Raw genomic sequence first — 10,255 nt, 5'->3', positions numbered from 1 at the left:
CCCCACCACGTCTACTGGTGCAGACTGGTGAGAGGCCACAACAACCGCATGTCTGCCGAATAGGAGGGTAGATCCACCACCAAGGATGCCCCAAGAGAAGCCCACCAGCGCCGCACGCCGTCGTCCAGAAGTCGGGGAGGAAGGCCCGACCGGACTCCAGGACACGCACGCACCCCCTGCCTTAGCCACGCCACCAGCACTGCCCATGGATCCACGGCAATGTCGGCCGCCCACGGCCCCTGCTAGCCTCGGCCCTCGCCGTCGGACGGGCCGCCGGTGCCAGATCGGACCGGGACTACCCTGCACGATTCGCCCGAAGGACGAAGCCCCGCCTCCATCGCACAACCACTGCGGCACCGACGAGTGCCCATGCTACCAGCATCACAACCTACAACCCAGCTGCCACGCCCTGCACACAGCGCCGCACCCCCGTTGGACCCGCCGCACCCTGCGCCGCTAGAGACAGACGGGGAGGAGAAAGCCCCGCCGCCATCCAGCCTAACCAGGCTTCGCGCGGCGGCCCGCGTGGGCGGCAGCGAGGAGGGCGAAGATGGGCAGAGGCGAGCAACAACTTTTAGGAGCCAATCCTAACTTATCACAATGAGTATGTCTAGGTCTCAGTCCACTGAAATTTAACCAAGTATTAGTTAAGTAACCTAACATACAGGAGAGAGAGAAAAAACTGTTTTTTTTGCATGGATCTTAATGGTAGATCTCATGGATATAGTATCGACTGGGAGTCTTAGTTCTGAGATTGGGCAAGACTGTATCACAATCCCCTAATTACTACTGTGAAAGAAAAACAAAAAATCGGCACGCAATCCTGTAATGCTGTCAATTTGACTAGAACATTGATGGCGCACGTTGCAGCGCCCGTTTATTTTTTTGATAAGATGATAGGAACTTCCACAAATGCATGGACTCATGAAAAATAATGTTAAATTTCCATGTACTAACACATTTGTTGGACAGTAATCAAAGAGGTCAAAAATCCACATCTTGTGTTTCTTGAAAAAATGGAACACGTCAACTATTTGCAAACACCAAATACAAATTATAAAATAACAAAAATAAATAGCCAAATCTGCAACCTGACCAAAAGAATAACACCTTTGGTAGTAACTATCTCAATCACAGAAATTAACTACAAGGCCATAGAAAGTCAATGTAATGTTTCACTGAAGAATGGAAGAACTATACAACACCTTTAGGTGGTCGCTCATCCATGAGAGAACTACATATATATCATGGATTAGTTTGATGGACTGAAAGGAGAAGAGAGAAAACACATCTATTTTTTTTCACAACAAAAGAGCCCAATTACATAAAAACACGACAAGATATAGTACATAAGACAAAATACATTAGCTACGAGAAATGTTTATGAAGTTTTAACTAAACTCTGACTTCATTTGTATAGTTCCTATTAACTTTCCTACATTAACTTGTAAGCTTGGCTCCATTGACCTCACGAGTCAAAAATGTTTGCTTGCTTCCAGGGAGAGGTCCATGTGATATCTAGTTCTATACCCAGAAGCAAAGGGCAATACAATTCAGCGATGGACTAAACACTGCTTTTGTTGGTATCTGCAAAATGTTGTACCATCAAATCATGAAGTGAACAAAATGTTATAATATTAGATCGTAGAGTGAGCAACAGGTTCTGATTTTGGATGGGTAATGTACCCATTCAGATGGGATGCAGAGCCTCAACGAAATGATTGGAATGATTCACCAAAGAAGAGTGACCTGCACCATGAATTTAACAAAGAAGGGGAGAATGATAACTGATAACCAACGTTGCAATACTCACAACAAGCCAAGGTGAAGCTATCTACTCACACAAACAGCCAAAAGTAGGTGGATGTGATCTTCTTGGTTGTCCTTGCACGCCGCCCTCCAGCCCACGGCCATAAGACGACTGCATGTTTTCTTGTTTGTGGCCTTAGAAAAAAGACATAGAAGGCCTTATATAAGGATGCCAATATTGAAATTTTCATTCTCCCTTCGATTAAACTGTAACTTCTTTTTATCAGCCTGCAAAATTTGGGTATCATCTGCAGACGTCAATTTTAGAAGCGAGCTGAAGGGAAAAGGTGCGACTAATTGTTCATGTGAGTACGACCAATTTAGCCAGACAATCGTTACCATCAGTTGTTGCAAGGAAATTCCAACATGTAAGAAGATTAAATGCCATGGTATGGAGTCCTCCAGACTCAGATCCTACCAGTTGGGTGAATGATTAAATCACAAACTGTGCACTGCAAATAAAAGATACAAATATGAAGGTTGATTTGCAATACTAAAGCTGCCATTAGCATATGTACAGATGACCACGAAGACACATGTCTGCTAAAAAAAGGGATAAATATTAGCAGATAAATTATTTAAGAAAGTACACTAATCAGAGATGTAATAGCAGGAAAGAGATGTAATAATAGGAAACATACTACAAATTGGTTTGAGATAGAACATATGCAAACATACACCTATTGTACTACGTAAAAATTGCTATAATGCACCATGAGTAAACTTAGGTGTTTATCTTTCTAGGGTATATGACTGCTGGCCTACAAATTCAGTGCTAAGAATATTAGGTGGAGAACCTCACACGACTATAGCTTAACTTAACTATCATAGATGAGAAATTTGGTTATGATGATCATTTTTTACATCGTTAGAAGTTGAGAACATGTGCAAGATGCATAAACCATAAGTCCATAGCTGAAACATGAGTTGTAATCAAGCAACTGTAGCTACACATTTTATTTTATGACAGCAGTAAAAAAGGAATCAATACAGAAAGAGATTATATTCAGAGGATTCTTGAGGGACTCATTTTCCGAAAAATGGACAGTGCTTTGGACACAGAGCAGTCCCATATCCACTATTGTTTCTGTTCTTCACACATATGCTGTTTGGAACGCATGTTATAATTGCCTGTGTAGGCGCAATATGAGATGTCATATGTGGCGTGTGGTACTTACAACAGCGAAGATTAGCCTATAATATGATAAAATATGTCTTGTAGTGTCTCAGCCATCCCCAATAGTAGCGTCTGGTTCACTTGCTCATGTTGTTGACCCTTGGCCGGTGTGGCCATTGCCTGCTACATCATCCACATCAAGAACATCAGGTTCATGTCGGCCCAAAAACGTCATCATCAGCAGGCCCTACAAAATCAATTCAACAAATCACCACCGGCGAGAGTCATTTCACATGGTCCCAATGGGTAAAGGCATCAACAGAAAGAATCGAAACTGACCAAAACAATCAATTGGACCTGGGAAAACCAAAACAATCAACTGCCCCTGGTGGTTATCATCATCATCATCTCTATATGCGCCTCTGATCGCATCTGGCTCCCCAAGTTCGAGCGTTGGCTCCCATGGCCGCCTATTTCAGCTATCAGAAAATTTGGATTGTGGGCACCTGCCGTCTGGCGGAGGGAAGGGAGATCCGGAGGTGCCTGCTGTTGTGCTCGTGCGCCAGCGGAAGGGAGAGGGGAGGGGAGGCCTATGGTGTGCCGATCGATGAGACACGGAGGGAGGCGTTAGGTTACAGAGCCGTCGCTCATGGCCTCAATCCACGCACACCACCGGCACAGCCACCATACGCCATCGGCGAAGCAGCCTCCTCCTCTTTGCCATCGCTTGGCGCAGGGAAAGGGAAAGAGGAGCAAGACCGCCGAAGACATGCCGCAGATCTTACCCCATCGCCACCATCACTGTCGCTCGAGCGCCTCGCCTCCATCCCACGCTGGATCCCCTCGCAAGCTTGATCCCCAACCGCGCCTCGGCTGGACTGGATCGACGAGTCAGCGACAGATCGCTCGGTTAGACAAATGGGCTTCAATACCAGGCCGACCAAGCCCAAACAACCACAAGCCTTAGAAAAAGTCCTGAGAGTAGCGGCTCTTTAGGACACGCAGCCCAGGTCGCGGTAAGCACGCGCGGAAACCACCATCTGACGGCCAGAAACGATTCAAAAGCAAAATCCGACGGCCAAAATCATTGGGGGCGTGAGAGAGCTTGGTTTAGGCTCGATTATAATGTATCTAAATTTGATTGAAGCATGGAACCCAAAGAGAAGTGCCCTAGAGAGAGGAAAGAAATAGAGCAACCAATTACCGACGACATTACAGTAGAAGAAAACAGAGACATAAGCGACGAGCGGTATAGAGATGCTTGTGCAGCTTATACACATAGGCACACAGCACATACGTACCTAGAAGGATATTGTGATCCGCTGCGGCACGCCACGCCGAGACACACATGCTGGCATGCATTGCTCTCTCTTTTTAATAGGAACACATATGTAATTTGATTACAGGTTACGAATTTTAAAGCTGGTTCCTCGATTGTAGCAGAACAAAAGAATAGATTTCTTGCTATCCTAGGTGAATGCCCGTGCGTTGCCACGGCACAACAAAGATGTAGATATTGATCAGTAACCAAAGGGTTCTTAATTCTAGTTTGCAGACATCAACCACATTAGATGTACATGTTTAATATAAATTTTCTTTATTAAATGTCCAACAAAGTCGACAATGCATATAATACCGACATCTTCATTTTAAATAAAAAAACATGAGGTAGCAAACTCTCATAACTGTTGATAAAACTACAATGAAGTTTAACCAAAATTGTATTATATCAATTTCAACCCATTTTTTACTCCAAAAGGAAACTAATACAAATTATCCATAATAAATGCAAAAAATTGACGGAACCATCTGAATCAAGGCATTTTTTACAACATCTGAATCAAGGCATAATGTTAGTGCCTCCCTAATTGATTTCTGACCTTGATGTCTCTTCGTATATTTTAGTAGCCCAGAAAAAGTAGTCTAGACGATCTATACTCACTCTGATTATTGGGAGCAAGGGATGGTTACTGGTTAGAGTAGCAGATGAACAACAATGGGCGATGCAAGAAATTGACTTCGCGTGCCAGATGACACTGGCGTACAATGGAACTAACCTGATACGACTTACTGGTTAGAGAAAAAGACGCCTCGCCCCCGCGTTGTCCCTAGGGCGGCTCGGGGGAACCCTAGGAACGCCGCCGCCGCCCCCTCTACATCACGCCCCCCCTCCCGCCACCGCCGGATGAGTCTGCCGGGCGAAGCCCGCGTCAGAGGACGGTGGCGGCGGGGATCTCCGCTCGCTCGGCGGCCTAGGTCGCCGGTGTGAGCCCGTGGTTGTGGGAGTCTCGTCCTCAGCGTCTCCGGCCAGCGTGGCGGCTGCTCGGCGCGGCGTCCTCGACCTCTCGCAGGTGATGGGCCGCCGGCTGCTCGTGGCTGCCTCGATGCGACGGCGTCCCAAGGTTTCAGATCTGGCCGTGGCGGGCTCGGCCGATCTGGCCCGTTGGCTTCGGCCGGCGGTGAGGTTGGTGGTCGTGCGTGGTGATGGCGCCGCCGCCGCGCATGAGGTGCTTGGGCCAGTGGGTTTGCATGCTGGCGGCGCTAGGGTTCCCCCATCCTCGTCCGGCAGCGTGAGGGTGCGGAGGTAGGGTTGCTCCGGGCGAAAGCCGACGGCGCGGTGTCTGCGGATGTCGCTCTCCTCCTGGGGGCCGTTGTGGAGTTCTCCGACCTCCTCCGCTCTCGGGTCACTTTCTTCGGGTGAAAGCCCAGGACCTGCGGTGCAGGACCAGACGATGGCATGGCATCGCTTCCCCTCCTGAGGGCGTCGTCTTGAAGATCGTGATTCCCTGCGTGCTTTCCCAGAGCTGGACTTGCACGACATCGCGGCAGGTGGCCGACGATGCGCTCAGAGGTGGAGCGGTGTTTCCTCCTCCGCGTCGAAGACGGCGGATCTCGGCGGCGTGGCGCAGCGGAGACTCGGCACCTGATGCGTGTAGATGGACTCGCGCAGGAGGAGGTGGCTGTCTGGCGTCATGGTGGCGTCGATGGCAGAGTGGCCTAACAAGGTAGAAGGCTCAATATCTGCTCTGAAGACGGACCTGTGGAAGATGGCGGCGACGACACATGTGAGTGCGTCAGACCGGTTTGTGCCACAGACCCGGTATGTGGCTCGGCTGGGGCTTCCGACTTTTGATGGTAGGTTTAGATGAGTGGTCTGGGTATTTGGCCCAGCTAGCATCCCTTCATCATATGGATAGGAGTAGTGGCATATGTTGCCAAGATGGCGGATTCATGCATATTGTTGTAATACTTTGTAAGGTCAACGAGAATAATCAATAAAGTGGCCGCATGCATCTCCCAGATGCAGAGGCCGAGGGTCATCCTCCTTTTCTAGAAAAAAGAAGTGGTAGTATTTGCAGTGCAATGGAACTAACCTGATACAACTTATTTGAGGAGACGACAACAACAGCCAAGGAGGCGGCATCGTCCAAGAGGAAGTCCTTGACATGTGACCTGGGCAGCGTCTTGGTCAGGTACTCGGAGTCAGAGATGATGCTGCCATTGCTCACACTCGCTGGGACACACTGCCGTCGCCGTTGCCGCAGTCTTTATTGCTGGGGCTGCGGCTGGTATCTTCCTCCTTCATGCTTAATTCTATCACCGAGCCACATTTGACCTGATTTAGTAAGTTCAATGTACCGACATTATTTGTAGCACAAACCAAGCAGTGAAACATGATTTTAGAAGAGTTAAGATATATGTGGGACAGTGTGTCGTGTCACTTTCATATGCTTTCTTAAATGACCAAAAGGAATGGGGACTTCAGTTTTCACAAATGAGGAATCTTAAAATGGTAACGATTAATGAATAACAAGAGCTAATTCTTCAATCCCAACTAATTTCCTGGATTTCAAAGCAAAGCACCAATGCGCCATGACATTTGTCTGTATCACACTGCACCAAGTAATTTCGCATCATGCTTTGAAGCTACCGTGTCTACAATTTTGAACTCAATGGCATAGTAATTTGGTACAAGATAAACGTAGTTGCACACAACACCTCTTCATAATGGCCGGAGCACCGTGGTAACCGCACAAGCGAGAGCACAAGCCATCCTCCATCTCCAGTCGCACAAACACACTCAATATAATTTTTCAAATAAAGCATGCCTCATCTTCAGTCGCACAAACACATTCGATATAAAGTCCTTTTATCAAGTTAAGACATCTATATCTTGCAAATAAAGCATGCCCCATTAATATAATTTCTCATAAGTTGATAAAAGGAGAAGCATACACATAGAAAATAATTTGACTATTTGTGTGAAACAATTCTAACACAAACACACCCACATGGTAGAAAGGATTTTGTGGATGCCATCATATGAACACGCAGATCTAAAAGTATTAAATATTCCATGGCAATGCTATGTACTTTTCCATCTAATCTATTTTGCAATATCATAACACAAGTCATTACAAACAACACTTGCCTTGTCCCCTCAGGTATTCTCGAGGTTTTAGCGTAATGTCAATTGAGCATTGTTCAACAAAAGTACTATTGAACTGGCTAAGAACTTATATTTTACCTAAGTGCTACTGCGATCTATACATCAAAGCATAATCAGCCTACAGATATTCCTACATCAAAAAAATTATTTCTTCTTTGAGATACTCACTCGGTCCCATAATATAGGATTTGGTGCTGCTTGCAAGATGCCCTCTTGCGCCGATTTCACTCGCTGCATCTTGCGTACGTGCAGTACCACGTCATTGTCAAGGAAAGCACGCTGCCATTGGCAGAGCTCCTGCAGGTTAAAAGGAACCTCCTTTTTTTGGTACCAGCAAAACCCACAGGTCAAAGGGCCCACCCCGTTGTTCGGGGTGCTCAAACCTGTAAGCTTGTCAACTGCAAAATCTTCCGATCTGCGAAAAAGGAATGGATAATTCGTCAAGGGTTTTACATCGATAAAACAATAAAGGGAACAGAACACAAATGGAAACGACCCTCATACACACTCTGATCTGTGTAGACAGTTCTTATGTATATATAAGAGGAATGGCATAGGGACAGATTGCCAATGGTTGTTTGAAACAACCTGAACCAAGCATAGAAATATTGTGCATTATATAGATAGATGCGGCGCAGCCTGAACCAAGCTTAGAAATATCATGCATTAAATAGATGAATGCAGTGGAACGCACACATAGTTTAATATTAATATATCCTGCAAGAGATGTGTAATATACATGTTCAGGACTTTAAATTTATGGGTAGAAGTAAACAAATATAGTCTGTCCAACGACGACCATCATGTATGTATTTTATGGGCAAATTATCGCATGATAAATGGATTGGAAGGAGAAGATGAAAAACCCTAGCTCGAATCTGTACCTAAGTGATATATTCTTCTCAGGCTTCTCAACTACGGCACTTCTGTGCACATAAAAATAATTGCAGATCCATCAACAACAAAATTAATTTCACATTGGTCAGAATCAGTTCAGATCTCACCTAATACAAACACATGCCCTCTTCATGAGACCCTGAACCTGCCCTTAGAGTTCAAATAAATGTACCATTTGATAGCAGACTAATACTTTGTTTTTGCTTTATACATGACTTGCTCACTGCTCATAGTATAAAGCTAACTCGGTTGTAAAGGGAACTGGAAAAACCACTCAAAAAAGTTAGAGAGCCCAGAGAAACTTCTGGACTGAAGTATAACTACTGAAATGGAGCGCGCACCTGCCGTCGAGATGCAACCGCTCGGGCGCTCGATCGCAGAAAACGAATCCGGGGAATATGAGGACGGAAAGGTCTGCTGGTCTGCAATTGAGATGCAAAGAATCATGATTTATATTCAGGAGACCAAACATGGTAATAATCTAAATTTTCAGCTCGGGAACACAAACACTCGCAGCAATCTCGAAGGCACAAATTTGCCAATAATAGAACCAGATATAGACAGAAAGAACATCTTCACTCCCACTTAATCCAAGCAATGGTTCCAGTCAATCACAACTTCAGAAACAACCTTCAATAATCTGCATTCAAGAGGTCAATTGAATTAAAAATATTGTAAGTAACAAGCATTTAGGCTGGTGATATTCTTATAAACGTGTTGTCGAAGATTTGTAGAAACAAACTAAACGAGCTCTATCTTCTTTTCACTGCTTTTTTCTTCTGAGGATAGAAAAATAGAAATACCTCTGTTGGACCGCTCAAGTAGTAAAAGGGATCATTGCCCTTGCCTACACATGGGCCATGGCTCCAAATTCATAAGTCATGATCATTTGCATTCAGAGACTATCTTCAGAAGGATCTTGTTTGTGTTAGTGCTTCAGTATTGTCTGCGGCAAAGGATTAATAAGTTTGTTTTTGCACATGTGCGCATAGCAGCTAGCTGCGGCTGATATGTTTGTTGCGTATCTTGGCTGATTTTCCTGAATTCAGGCGTGAGGAACGAAACATTAGAATCAGGAGTACAAAACCTTGCCTAGCATATATATTACACAACTACTATCTAACATCACAAACTGGCCTGCAGTGGGGTAATAGGAAATGATCATATGACGAAAAATTAAACATAAAAGAAAATATTTTTGGAGAAGGAAGAACATGTCAGGAGGATCTGGTGAACCTGCTACGCATACTCATGTGGACTTACGGTTCCGGTGAAGTGGAGCTGATGGAAGAGGGGATCACGAGCAGCGGCGGGATGGTCGGCGCTGGAGCTCATGGCGAAGTGGACCCGTGGCGCGGCGGCGGAGGAAGGGGTCTTTGGCGCGGGCAGCGGCCGCGGTGGGACATGGGGGCGGCGGCCACGGCTGGAGGTGGGGCGGCGGTCGCCGCTGGATCTGGGCGCGATGGCCACGGCTGGAGTGGGGCGGCGGCCGCGGCGGGAGGTGGCGGGGGCGGCCGCGACGAGCGGTGGCGCACCGCGAGACGGGTTAGCGTTTGAGGGAGGAAGATGGGGGAGGGGATCGGCGGCGGCTGCGAGGGCGAGGGCGAGGGCGGCGGCTTGATGTCCGAGGGCAACGACAAAGGGACCTGGAGGCTTCGCTCGCTCGTTCGCACGTTGCCAGTCCAAGACGGGTTTTTTTCGCTGGTTTTCTTTCGTCGGTTTATTTCCGTCCGTTTTTTTGCATGGAGGGGAGTACCTGGAGGCATCGCTCCCTCATAACGTTATTGGTTGGTTCGATTTTTTTTGCGTGGAGGAAACTACCTGGGAGGTGGGAGGGAGTATGAAAATAAACCGTCTCGGCTGAGCGGGAGGTGGGAGCAAGTATCAAAGAAGTATCAAAAAAGACCGGATGAGGTGGGACGAAAATAAAATCCGGAACGCGACCTACCAACTGAGACATTAGGAGTAGAGATTATTATTTT

At 46.5% G+C, this 10,255-nt stretch overlaps 2 long non-coding RNA genes across 8 annotated transcripts; both read right to left on the bottom strand.

Annotated features, from left to right (window-relative positions):
* Positions 1-1,157: 1,157 nt before the first annotated feature.
* On the bottom strand, positions 1,158-7,756 carry LOC119283068. 7 transcript variants are annotated; one of them, XR_005139029.1, is made up of 5 exons: positions 7,545-7,756; positions 6,301-6,542; positions 2,988-3,173; positions 1,843-2,261; positions 1,158-1,749 (listed from the first exon to the last, which is right to left on the bottom strand). It is a non-coding gene; the product is annotated as an uncharacterized LOC119283068 (long non-coding RNA). The 7 variants fall into 7 exon arrangements; XR_005139028.1 differs by lacking the exons at positions 6,301-6,542; positions 7,545-7,756 and adding an exon at positions 3,266-3,945 and having other exon boundaries at positions 1,843-2,057; positions 2,149-2,261; XR_005139027.1 differs by lacking the exons at positions 6,301-6,542; positions 7,545-7,756 and adding an exon at positions 3,266-3,944 and having other exon boundaries at positions 1,158-1,587; positions 1,687-1,749.
* A 714-nt stretch (positions 7,757-8,470) lies between these two features.
* LOC119309068 lies at positions 8,471-8,837 on the bottom strand. The gene is made up of 2 exons (XR_005150364.1): positions 8,615-8,837; positions 8,471-8,534 (listed from the first exon to the last, which is right to left on the bottom strand). It is a non-coding gene; the product is annotated as an uncharacterized LOC119309068 (long non-coding RNA).
* Between the last annotated feature and the right edge of the window lie 1,418 nt (positions 8,838-10,255).

Source organism: Triticum dicoccoides, chromosome 1A (assembly GCF_002162155.2).
Source record: "Triticum dicoccoides isolate Atlit2015 ecotype Zavitan chromosome 1A, WEW_v2.0, whole genome shotgun sequence".
NCBI classification, from domain to species: Eukaryota; Viridiplantae; Streptophyta; class Magnoliopsida; order Poales; family Poaceae; genus Triticum; species Triticum dicoccoides.
The sequence above is the reverse complement of the archived record's forward strand: the minus strand, read 5'-3'. Positions and strand labels throughout refer to the sequence as shown.